This window comes from Aedes aegypti, chromosome 2, assembly GCF_002204515.2.
Source record: "Aedes aegypti strain LVP_AGWG chromosome 2, AaegL5.0 Primary Assembly, whole genome shotgun sequence".
Lineage (NCBI taxonomy): Eukaryota > Metazoa > Arthropoda > Insecta > Diptera > Culicidae > Aedes > Aedes aegypti.
In genome coordinates this window covers 250,117,804-250,131,433 of record NC_035108.1, presented here as the reverse complement: position 1 = coordinate 250,131,433, position 13,630 = coordinate 250,117,804, and the positions used below count along the sequence as shown (strand labels likewise).

Sequence of the window (13,630 nt, the reverse complement as noted above, 5' to 3'; positions counted from 1 at the left end):
CGCATTTTTTTTTTGATTTTTCAAAAGTTCTCACAATCTAACTTGTCGCCTTTCATGTAGATGGGGCATATTACCCCTTCCTTCCACTTCTCCGTTAGCTGTTCTGTTCCTCAGATTGTGCCTATCAGCCAATGGAGACAAATGGCCAGCCTTTCCGGGCCTATCTTTATGAGTTCAGCTCCGATACCATCCTTACCAGTTATTGTTTTTGAGCTGGTGAATGGCGTCCTTAGCCTCCCTCAAAGTAGGAGCTGGTTGGTTTCCATCGTCCGCAGTACTGACGAAGACATTTCCTCCGCTGTCCCGACCTTCATTGTTTGTGCTCTCAGTGCCATTCAGGTGTTCATCGAAGTGTTGCTTCTACCTTTCGATCACATCACGTTCGTTCGTCAAAATGCTCCCACCCTTATTCCTCGGTTCGCGACACGAAGCCTTTGCGAAATGCGTTGAGCTTCTGATAGGACTTACGTGTTTCTTAAGACCGGCACAGCTGTTCCATCTCCTCGCACTCCGTTTCCTCTAGGCGGCGTTTTTTCTCCCGAAATAGACAGGTCTGCTGTTGCCGTTTCCGTCTATAACGCTCCTCGTTCTGCTGGGTCCTTTGCTGCAGCATGACCACCCACGCTGCGTTCTTCTCCTCCAAAACCTGTCTACATTCCTCGTCGAACCAATCGTTCCGTCGACTCCGTCCCACGTACCCGACGTTGCTCTTAGCTGCATTGTTGATGGCTGCCTTCACTGTTCTCCAGCAGCCCGCAGGGGTACTTCATCCAGCTCATCCTCTTCTGGTAATGCAGCATGGAGGCGTCGCGCGTACGCTGTTGCGACATCCAGTTGCTCAAGTCGTTCTAGGTTATACCGGGGCGGCCGTCGGTACCGTACGTTGTAAACGACGGAGAGTTTTGGGCGCAGTTTATCATCACCAGATAATGGTCAGAGTCGATGTAAGCGCCACGATAGGGTCCGGATGTCGATAATGTCCGATAAGTGCCGTCCATCAATTAGAACGTGGTCGATTTGTGATTCTGTCTGATGTGGTGATCTCCAGGTGTAGCGGTATGGAAGGCTGTGCTGGAAATAGGTGCTACGAATGGCCATATTCTTGGAGGCAGCGAAATTAATAAGTCGTAAGCCGTTTTCGTTCGTCAGCCGGTGGGCGCTGAACTTTCCATAAATAGTCTGAATTCCTCTTCCTGGCCAACCTGAGCGTTTAGATCTCCTATGATGATTTTGAGGTCGTAGCTTGAGTAGCTGTCGTATTCGCGTTCGAGCTGCGCTTAAAAACCGGCACTAGACTGATGCAAATTTTGAAGATTCTGCTCCCCTATGCTTAAACGATGTCAATTATGATGAAAATCATTCTCCCAAAATTTGAAGTGATTTGGAAGAAATTTGGTTGTGCACACGCCATTTGAAGTTTGTATGGAAATTACTATGGAAAAAACAAACCTTTTGTGTCCAGCCCTCTAACTGCTCGTAATAATAATCTATGGAAAAGTGAACATACTCTTTTATGTGAATTCTTCCCAGCTACAATTTTGCCGAAGACCACATTTTGATTGGATGTAAGGATAATTTGTTATCATTGATAACAAAGTCTAAATCATGCTGTGATGAACATTCAATTACATTCAGAGCAACACTGCTTTTTTGCTGTAGAACATAGTAGCCTGGATTACTTTGATCTATTCTACCCGCCAGGAGCACCACTGTTGCCTGCCGAGCAATTGGTTAAGCATGCAAAATGTAAACCCACTTTATGATTATGAATACCAATTTATCCTGACGTACAATCGAAATGTGGTCTTCGGCAAAGTTGTAACTAAAAGGATTTCACATGAGAAGAGTTTGTTCACTTTTCCATAAAATATTATGATGATGAAATAAACGGCTGAACACAAAAGGTTGGTGTTTTCCATAGAAATCTCCATATAAACTTCAAATGGCGTGTGCAAATGTCTTCCGAAACACTTCAAACATTGGGAGGATGCTATTTACCATAATAAAAATCGTTTAAGCATATGGGAGCCAAAATTTCAAAATTTGCATCACTCTACTGTGCACGTTTGTTATGCTGAAGTTGAAGAATCAGCCTTTGATTCTCAACTTGCACATTTTTAGTGTCTTGCAGCCCATGCAAAGCAAATATCGTTGCTTGAATTCGAATTGGACTCAGATTTATGCCAATAAGCTAGGTAAAGGTTGACGAAAAAGGAAATAAGGTTCATTTTCAACAGATCTGACCCAGTAACCGAAATAACTTCAGACCGGTAGAAATTTATTTGAAAAAATTCCACAAAATAAACTAGATATTCAGACGACTCTATTGAAGCTGAATAAAACCAAATCTATCAAAATTTTACTAATGGCCTCATTTTGAACCTTTTTTTATGTGCTGGACGGATGCAGATAAACTGCTTAAGATTTAATTCAAAGTGACTGAGGGTCGATTTCTTCACCTTCGCTTAACCCGTAAACTACGTTTACCCATGTAGTTAAACTAGGTGTAAGGCCTAGCCGCTTGGTGAAGAAATTGCATATAAGAAGAGTACAAAATTGCGTCATGAAAAGCGTGTTTTTTAAACCTGAGTTGTTCAAAACACACCAAAAGTTACTTGAACTTGTAGATAGTTTAAAACTATAATAGGCTATGGTCACAAATGACTTAATAATTCTTCTTCTTCTTGGCATTACGTCCCAACTGGGACAGAGCCTGCTTCTCAGCTTAGCGTTCATATGAGCACTTCCACAGTAATTAACTGAGAGCTTTCTTTGCCAAAGTTGTTATTTTCGCATTCGTATATCGTGTGGCACCTTCAACATAGCTATGCTTGGTAGCTGCGTACTCTAACCATTCGGCTAATAAGGGCCCTATGACTTAATAATATAGATGCTAAAGGCTCGCTTTAACTAGCATTTTACACCAATAAACTAAAACAAGATTTGCATAATCCAATAATCAATCATAGTCATCATAAATTACCTGGTTCAATAGTTCACAGAATCCACCGTTGCAAAACGCCGGCCCAAAACTTTTCGACGGCGATAAATCGAATTAGCGATCTGCTCTTGCACGAAAAAAAAATACACACGATCCCACACCAGCTTATCGCAAAAACATCACACAAATTCCCCACAAAACACTGCCCAAAACACAAGAAAAATCGAATCACACACAGAATACCCTCGCGGATTTTCCTTTTTCACTTTTGACTTTTTCAGTCGTCGCACTCGAAATCGCTTTGTTTTTGTTGTTGTTTGTTGTGTTATCGCAGACACGGATTGTTGGGAGATGGAGAGCGAGAGAGAGAGAGAGAAAGAGAGACGCACACAAATTCACACGCAAGTCGCAAACGCTCGGCGAACTGTCAAAAAATAATCGCACTTCACGCTCTTCTCTCGTCTCTCGTCGTACGGCGATCTTTTTTCTTTTCTGTTGCTGTTGTGTTTGCTTCGATGAATATTGTTATTCTTCTTCTCACACACTGCTTTTGCTTCTGCTGCTCTTCAGCGGAATTTTCTTCCGTTCATCGCGCAATTTTTTTTCTTGTGACTTCGTTTTTTTTTCTGCTCTTCTGCCGACACCACCAAAGTGGTCAAATTTTCTGCTGCTGCTAAATGCGGTTTTCTGATTGTGTCGCTAAACTGCCGCACCGCACGTTTGGGTTGTTCTGCCGTTCGCTAATCACTTGCGCACAAAAATTGCACGGCTGCGGCGGTTCTGCGGTGATTGCACTTTTCGAGAAAGTGGACACAAACTGAAAGGAGAAAAAAGATTCGAACTTGGAATCCAAAATCGCAAAACCCTAGCGTAACATGTGACAGGAGCCCAAGTATTGAACGATAAAGATTTTTTTTTGAGAATGATTTTCAGAAATAAAATAAATAGCACGTTTTCGTTTGTGGTCACTTGGTCAGTAATCAAAACGTAACCACACAAGTAAATTTCAATATCCCAGTTTGATATTAGTAGTATATTTTATTTTGTTTTATGGCTGTAGCCAGTGGCGCAACCAAGGGGGGGGGGGTTAAACGCCCCCCCCCCCCCAGAGCAGATTTTTTTAAAAGATTTTTTTCTAAATATACCATTTAAATTTAATACTACAATCCAAAAACATCGGACCAGTACGTTGTATTTCATGGACAACAAATCTCGCCGAAAACTTTCAAACAGATCGACAAAATCGTCGCCAGCAACCAAATCAAAGGAGGTGATTTGCCGTTATGTTTGTAAGACTGTTGAAACGTCAAATTCACAGCTGCTGGTTGGCTGGCGACGATTTTGGTGACAAATCGTCGCGTTCGAAAGGTGCGAAATTTACAGTAACAGTAATGTTCTTCAAAATTGAGGCTTTTTAATAGTATTATTAAATTAAATTGAAATTATCTTGCTTATTCTGATAAATAAACAGGTTTTTGACGAGAAGTTTGTCATAATACATGCAGATATGCATGCATATTGAGACAGTAGCGCAACCAGAATTTGGCTTTAGGGGGGGTTTTGCAAACTTAAAAGTAGTTTTTTTGTAAAAGTTATTCAGGGTAAAAAATTTGGACAGATGTTTTTTTCTGGATTGAAATTAATAAATAACGAATCAACATTTGCAAACCTAAGCTTCTCTCGTCCACCCTAGACATACATTTCTATATAAACTAATTCCGCTAGCCAAAGGGAATATGTTGTACCTGACGAAATTTCCCAAAAGTTTTCCTAAGGACGGTGATGGAAGATAAAAGAACTTTTTGATTCCAAAGAATATTTCGTTCTCTATGAAAATTGGCGTAAATTTTACTCCTAAAGCATGATTGGTTTAATGAGACTACAATATTCTGGTATCGATTCAATCTACATCCTTCGTAGTATACATGAATGCACGCACAATCACTCTACGCCCCCTAAATACGTTTCCAAGTTTTTCAACAAACATTATGATCTTCAAAGGCAATAGGTTGCAATATGAACCATTGCAGTTATTATTAGCAGTACTTCGAATGTAAATCAGCATTTCCAGCTTGTAGACGAATGTTTGTGATTTTTCAGCTTAGGAGCGGAACCGCTCTCTCCTTTAATCTCTCTCAGGATTTTTATTTGTAATCATTAAAAACTAAGGTATTGCTTTTCCTGTGATTCACGTGCTCCAAAAGCTATGAAATTCGCCTAAAATGTTGAGCCAACTTTGAGATTTTTGAGGCATCGGAATTTGCATCAATCATCTGTCAATACGGTCGAACGGTCTCAATACAGTGGCACAATCAAGGGGGGGTTTTGGAGGTCAAAACCCCCCCCCCCCTCAGAGCAGATTTTTTAAAAAGATTTTTTTCCAAATATAACATTTAAATTTAACAAACATTTTGGTTGGTAAATGGCTGGGCATGGCGTACCATTGGTACCTCGCGTACCTGAAGGAATAAAATAGACCCCTCTGTGCGGTCCTTAGCCTCTTGCCCAGCAACTCCTATCCCTACCTCCTCGCGGTACTGGCCGGGGTACGAGTAACCTTAGGGAAGATCGGGTAACCAACCCCCGGTGGGAACTTTGGTCGTATGCTGACAGGGAAGGGGGGGTTTGCTTTTGCTTTTGCTTCTGCAAACCTTGAGCGTCTGTACTCCATGTTAGGAGCGGCTCACAACAGCGTCTGTTCCCCATGTCAGGGGCGGCTGATCATCGTCCGAGTGCCAGAGAAGGACTCTAAGCTAAACTGCGCACTATGGTCCTCCGAACATTTAGGGGGAATGGTCCTCCGGAAATCTAGGGGGTTGGTGTCAGGCCCTGCAAGCCAACCGTAAAAACACATCAGCACAGGAACGTCAACGAGAGAATACGGACCGGAACAATCGGCAAAGACCACAGCGACGGAAATGGACTAGCGATTGGAAACTCGGTACGTGGAACTGCAAATCTCTCAACTTCATCGGAAGCACACGCATACTCTCCGATGTACTGAAGATCCGCGGTTTCGACATCGTAGCGCTGCAGGAGGTGTGCTGGACAGGTTCGATGGTGCGAACGTTTAGAGGTAATCATACCATCTACCAGAGCTTCGGCAACACACGTGAGCTGGGAACAGCTTTTATAGTGATGGGTAATATGCAAAGGCGTGTGATCGGGTGGTGGCCGATCAACGAAAGAATGTGCAAGTTGAGGCTCAAAAGCCGGTTCTTCAACTTCAGCATCATAAACGTGCATAGCCCTCACTCCGGAAGCACTGATGACGACAAGGACGCATTTTACGCGCAGCTCGAACGCGAGTACGACCGCTGCCCAAGCCACGACGTCAAGATCATCATAGGAGATTTGAACGCTCAGGTTGGCCAGGAGGAGGAGTTCAGACCGACGATTGGAAAGTTCAGCGCCCACCGGCTGACGAACGAGAACGGCCTACGACTGATAGATTTTGCCGCCTCCAAGAACATGGCCATTCGCAGCACCTACTTCCAGCACAGCCTTCCGTATCGATACACCTGGAGATCACCACTGCAGACGGAATCACAAATCGACCACGTTTTGATCGATGGACGGCACTTCTCCAATATTACCGATGTCAGAACCTATCGTGGCGCTAACATCGACTCTGATCACTATCTGGTGATGGTGAAACTGCGCCAAAAACTATCCGTCATCAACAATGTACGGTATCGACGCCCGCCTCGGTATAACCTAGCGCGACTGGCCCAACCGAACGTCGCTGCCGCATACGCGCAGTATCTCTAGGTAGCGTTGCCGGAAGAGGGCGAGCTTGACGAAGCCCCTCTTGAGGACTGCTGGAGCAACATAAAAGCAGCCGAGAGCATCGTCGGGTACGTGGAAAGGAGGACATGTAACGATTGGTTCGACGAAGAATGCAGGCAGGTTTTGGAGGAGAAAGATGCAGCGCGGGCTGCAATGCTGCAGCAAGGAACGCGACAAAACGTGGAGCGATATAAAAGAAAACGGAAGCAGCAAACCCGCCTATTCCGGGACAAAAAGCGCCGCCTGGAAGAAGCGGAATGTGAAGAAATGGAACAGCTGCATCGTTCACAAGAAACGCGAAAGTTCTACGAGAAGCTAAACGCATCCCGAAAAGGCTTCGTGCCGCGAGCTGAAATGTGTAGGGATAAGGACGGAAGCATCTTGACGGACGGACGTGAGGTGATTGAAAGGTGGAGGCAGCACTACGATGAACACCTGAATGGCACGGAGAACACAGGCGACGAGGGTCATGACAGCGGAGGAAGTGACTACGTCAGCACGGCGGATGAAGGAAACCAACCTGCCCCCCATTGAGGGAAGTTAAGGATGTCATCAGCCAGCTCAAGAATAATAAGGCCGCTGGTAAAGATGGTATTGGAGCTGAACTCATCAAAATGGGCCCGGAGAGGTTGGCCGCCTGTCTGCACCGGCTGATTGTCAGAATCTGGGAAACCGAACAGCTGCCGGAGGAGTGGAAGCAAGGGGTCATATGCCCCATCTACAAGAAGGGCGACAAACTGGAATGTGAAAACTATCGTGCGATCACTATCCTGAATGCCGCCTACAAAGTGCTATCCCAGATTATCTTCCGTCGTCTATCACCAATAACAAATGAGTTTGTGGGAAGTTATCAAGCTGGTTTCATCAACGGCCGCTCGACAACGGACCAAATCTTCACTGTACGACAAATCCTCCAGAAATACCGTGAATACCAAGTCCCAACGCATCACCTGTTCATCGATTTCAAATCGGCTTATGATAGCATCGACCGCGAAGAGCTATGGAAAATCATGGACGAGTACAGCTTTCCCGGGAAGCTCACAAGACTAATAAGAGCAACGATGGACGGTGTGCAGAATAGCGTGAAGATTTCGGGCGAACATTCCAGTTCGTTCGAAGCCCGCCGGGGACTTCGGCAGGGTGATGGACTTTCGTGCCTGCTGTTCAACATCGCGCTAGAAGGTGTCATGCGGAGAGCCGGGTTCAATAACCGAGGTACGATTTTCACAAGATCCAGCCAATTTGTTTGCTTCGCGGATGATATGGATATTGTCGGCAGAACATTTGGAACGGTGGCAGACCTGTACACCCGCCTGAAACATGAAGCGACAAAATTCGGCATGGTGGTGAATGCGTCAAAAACAAAGTACATGCTGATAGGCGGAACCGAGCGCGACAGAGCCCGCCTGGGAAGCAGTGTTACGATAGACGGGGATACTTTTGAGGTGGTTGATGAGTTCGTCTACCTCGGATCCTTGTTAACGGCAGATAACAACGTTAGTCGTGAAATACGGAGACGCATCATCAGTGGAAGTCGCGCCTACTATGGGCTCCAGAAGAAGCTGCGGTCGAGAAAGATTCACCCCCGCACCAAATGTACCATGTACAAAACGCTTATAAGACCGGTGGTCCTCTATGGACATGAAGCATGGACCATGCTGGAAGAGGACCTGCAAGCACTTGGAGTGTTCGAACGAAGGGTGCTAAGGACGATCTTCGGCGGAGTGCAGGAGAACGGTGTGTGGCGGCGGAGAATGAACCACGAGCTCGCTAGGCTCTACGGCGAACCAAGTATCCAGAAGGTTGCGAAAGCCGGAAGGGTGCGCTGGGCAGGGCATGTTGCAAGACTACCGGACAACAATCCTGCAAAGATGGTGTTCGCGTCGAATCCGGTTGGCACAAGAAGGCGGGGAGCACAGCGAGCGAGGTGGCTTGATCAGGTGCAACAAGATCTGGAGAACGTGGGCCAAAATCGAGGTTGGAGAGACACAGCCATGGACCGAGTAAATTGGCGTAACATCGTTAACGAGGTTTTATCAAATTAATTGATGTAACACCAACTAAATAAATAATAAGCATCGAAGCGTCCTGTATTTTGTCTAGCTTCTCTACTGGAAAAGGATTGGCACAAAGCTTTGAGCTTTGCTACCAATACAGGCAAAATACAGGATACAGGCTTCAATGTGCTCTTATACTGACGGCAATCAACCGAACGGTTCTATCGCTCGATGACTGATATTGGGAATCAACACGCAGTCAGAGATGGTTTGTCTTTATCATGTGTGCTCTTCCCGCCAGTCACTACATGATCCAGTTAGAACTGCATTTCTTATTAGCCAAATTTGTCATTACATAGGAGAAGGTATCGACCGTGATTGTTTTATTTTATGGCTGTGGCGGTCATGCGACTCAAAGCTAAAGGGAGTCTATAGAAGCATTACTCTTTAACCTCTTCTGTTGCGTTTTTTATATGAAACGCTTTTCATGGAAATTGCCTTTCGATCTATTGTGAAAAACTTCCCAAAAGTTTTATTGTGCTCTGCAAGATAAATCCACGAAATGCGATTATCTGAAAATGTCGATATACCGTCGCAGTGATAATGAAAATCACCAAAGTTCTGACCTGCAAAAATGGCCAAATTCCTTAAAATATTTCAAATTGATTCAATCGTGTTAATGAAAAACCATCTGCTACATATTTGATAATCCCATTTGCTTAAACAATTTTGAAAAACACTTTTTTGTAAAGAAATAGTCGATAATAGTGGAAAAGAGAGGGTTGAATTGTCATGAAATTTTAAATTTATAGCTGTTCAATCTCCAAATTAGGGAAGGTGTACCGGTATTCACCATGTACCAGTTATTCGCCACCCAGATTATATACCGTTTTACGACATATATGGTTGCCAATTGTTTAGTGTTCGCTAAATTGCTTTAAGGTGATACGGAAACATTCTTGGAAACCGCAAAACTTTCTCAGAAAATAATAGAAAAAAAATCATTTTCCTTAAAATTGTTGCTCCTTTGCACCTATTTTTCGCCACCTGTTCCTAATTCGCCACCCTCCATAAGAAATCAACGTAAGTGGCGAATACAGAAAGCCCTTAGTTTCCCAGGACTTTATCCGGTGATTGTTTCATCGGTTTTTCTAGAACATCATCTAAGACTCCAGTTTTAAACATGTTGGAATATTCAACCAGGAACTACTCCAGATGTCTCCAAGGATTTCTTAGAATTTTCTACAAAATTGTCCTTCAGAATTTCTTCAAGATTTTAACTAGAAATATGTCTAAATATACCTTCAGGAATTACTCCAGAGATGGCTCCTAAGATTTCTTTGAGAAGTTATCCAATAATTCTAAAGGATTTTTAAGGAAGTTTAATGAAAAAAACAAGCACTCTTCCAGGAGTTGTCCATGTATTTCTCCAAGGAAACGTGAATAAAATTTTCCAGAAAGCTGAGAAATTGAGGAAAAAAAATCATTACGTATTCCTAAAGCAAATCGAAAGGTAGCTTCTGTTAAAACTTGTGTAAGTTCTTAAGTCACACTTGATAAATAAGGATTTCTAGAGGAACTCAATCTTGATGAAATTTTACAAAATTTTTTAGATTATTACAAACATAATTGAAAAAAAAAATTGAGCCACTGGATAATATCCAGCAGAATTTTGTGAAGGAACTCCTGAAAATACTTAAAAAAGTTGTAGGAATGATCGGAGGATTTCTTGAAAAAAAAAATGCTGTATTGTTAACTGGTATGAACTGAACTTTTGAATATTCCATGGGGATTTTTTGAGTAATTCATTGAAAAATGTTTGGAAGAACTACAGTAATCCTAGAATTTAATGCTGGAGAAATTCTTTAAAAAAAATAGGGAAACCGAATAATGAAACACATGTGGGATTTAAGGAATTATTTGAATTTTTCTTAAAAGAGTCACTCAAGTAACCCCTCGAGGAGTTTTTTGAGCAATTCTTGTTGGTTTCCTTGGAAAAAAAAATATCTTAAACGAATTTAACCGAAAACTCTGGAATTAACCATTGCGGGTTTTCTTGGAAAAAAAATCTGTGGAAATCTTTGGAAGATATTCTAGAGTAACTACTGGAAAATTCGGTCAAAAAGTTAGTGAAAAAATATCTGAAGGAAGTCCTAGCATAGCCCTGAGAAAATGACTATAGGTAGTAACGTTGAAGATTAGGGGGGTCTGTAGCCTTGAGGTTACGCTTTCGCTTCATAAGCGGAAGGTCATGTGTTCGATTCCCAGCCCCTCCACAAAAAACCCGTCCAGCCACCAGAAGACGCCTCACGGAGGACCGTGCTTTGGGGAGCACATCCATCCTCCGTCAGTATCAGATGGTGACTGAGACAAACTGACCCTCTTCGCAGGCAGCTAGTCTCACTAATAGCAGAGCTCTTTCCTACCTACTCGGTGTGAGAGTAAAACAATAGGAGAGAGTGAAACTAGATGTAAATATAGGTAAGTTGAAAATAGATCTGTATCGGTAAAGAAGTTACAAGATCAACTGAGTCCGGCACAGTAGTGGACACGAGCACGGAGTGCCTTAAAAAAGGTAACGTTGAAGTGCTCAATGATTTCCTTAAGCAAATTCAGGAAAAAATCCTTCAAGCATCGTTGGTAAAATTACCAAAAGAATTGGTAGAGGATTTTTTTCAAGAATTTCTGAAGAGAACCCTATATTATGTACTGATAGTATTTTAGATTAAATCTCTGGAGAAGCCAGTAGGATAGTTCCTGAAGCGGTTTCCCAGGTTTTTCCAGGTTGTAGACACCCTGATTGTCTAAATATGTTTTATACTGATTAATTAAAAATCGTTAAAAGGACTTAACATGTCAACAAGCGTTTTGATAGTGGCGCAGCCGACAAAATTTATGGATGAGGAGATTTTTTGTCACAAAAACCACATATTCTATCATCTATAACTATTTCAAAACAATTTCCCTTAGTGTAGCCGAAATTCCCTGAGAATTCCAGGTTGAATAAAATTCCCTGACAATTCCAGGTTTTTCCAGGTAGTAGACACCCTGCGGGTTTTCACAAAAAAAATCGGAATATCTCCGGATCCAGTTAACACAGATTCTAAAAGAGAACAAGTTTTCTGAGAATTTGGTAAAAAATATGTGTTATAATATCGAAAATAAGAAAAAGTTATTGCGATTTAAGTAATTTCTTGTGGTGAAAAAATGATGTTGCTTGTAGAGGAATCAATCACGTTTTATATGAACTATATGTGAACTGAAGTTCGGGTAATTACTTAAAAAGTGAGCTGCTTAAGCCAAAACATGCCCGTTTATCTGAACCTTTGGTTGCTTGTGATTAATAAAATTTTTATTATCATGTTTGTTATGTTGCCTGCTTATTCAGCCAGAATGAGAACAGAATAAGTTTTTGAATGTCAGTTATCCAATAACTCAACGTGTTATCTTTTTGTTCAACTTTGCTCGGAAAAATGTAGTATTGAAACATCGAATTCATTAGTGGAAATAGTGGAAAGGCTGTCTAAGGTAGAGAAGTATCGAATTTTCAAGAGCACAAAATGTATTTGATTGGTCACCGCCAGCGAGTGACCAGTATAAGTAAAAGAATAGATCAAAAACAAGACAAAACGGTCGATGCTCTTGATTTGAAAACATTGCCTGATTTGTTATAAAAACGTTTTCACCCAATCTGTATATTTTGTACAATTCAATAATGTCACTTTTCCGTTTGGGCTCCTCTCACATGATACGCTAGGGCTCTCTTCATCAGCTCGCCCTTTGGACGTTTTTGGAGGTGCTTTTCTGCTTCTGGGACTATTTCCTCCTCCACGACTCACCCTAAATTTTCTGCACTCTGTAGGAAATACACGGAAGCCCCCTGCTTTCTACGGCCCTCCGGAACAGTTCCGTCGTGGGACAATGATTCGCCAAAAAGATTCTGTTTTCCCAAAATCCAAACACAGCTCCCGTAGAAATCCGGATTCTAAGTTTCCTGCCTTCCGCCCTTCCTTTGCGAGATTGTCCCTTCGTCCAAACTGTGGCCACGCCAATCTTCCTGCGATCCGTTTTTTCTGCTTTTCACCGATAAACAGAGTCCAAACGAGTAAACTTTACCGCACGAAGAAAACGGATTTCCGACGATCCGAACCGAAAGTACCGAATTCTGTCAGCAGGAGAAAAAGGCTCAGCCAGGGGCCCGAATTTGATTGGCAATTTTCACCGTTTTCCGGCGAAGCTCGAATCTGGACTTTTGCACTCCCGTACGGACAAACTCGCGACGCGTTTAACAGTGGGTTTAGAATTGCCGTTTCGTACCGATTAGCGCACAAATAGAACCGAGAATCGAGATCGTTGCGAATTTTTTCAACACCACGGCAGCCATATTCGATTTTTTTGGTACGACAGACGACGACGGAGCTGCTCTCGTTTGCTGACCCGTTCGCGGCGATGAGTTTGTAGCTGTCAAAATCTGCGCTTCGAGTGTGTGCGTGCGCCCGTTGATGGATTCTCTCTCAGAATTCGATGTTTTCCGCGAGAAAGTGTTGCCGATTCAGCGGAAAATTTAAACTATTTGAACAATCGAGCAAACAGTGGGCCTACTTTATAAATCCAACATTTTAAAGCACATATTGTAATTTTCACGAATGATTAGACTTAGGGGGAGATCCCCCAGTGCCGGACAGCACCCAATACCGGACAAAGTTGAAACATTGAGAAATCATGGTCCAATCAAAATGGTGTATTAGTAGAAAAGAAAGCTATTATGTAGACTAATGTTTGCGTAGAATAACACATCCTTGAAATATGCATCCCTTTTTAAAAAAATTGAAAAGTTTGAAAATCTTTAAAAAATTGATGTATCTTCTTAACTTTGAGCCTATTTAGTAATTATTTTGAATAT

General features: G+C 42.6%; 1 protein-coding gene across 2 annotated transcripts in view; it reads right to left on the bottom strand.

Annotated features, from left to right (window-relative positions):
- LOC5569496 (protein bunched, class 2/F/G isoform) overlaps window positions 1-13,202 on the bottom strand; it is a 505,547-nt gene extending 492,345 nt beyond the window's left edge. For both annotated transcript variants that reach the window (XR_002500480.1, XM_021844777.1), the window contains exons 1-2: window positions 12,567-13,202; window positions 2,984-3,758 (exon numbers count right to left, since the gene is read on the bottom strand). The gene's annotated coding sequence lies outside the window, so the exon portion shown is untranslated. The remainder of the gene's footprint in view (window positions 1-2,983; window positions 3,759-12,566) is intronic.
- Between the last annotated feature and the right edge of the window lie 428 nt (window positions 13,203-13,630).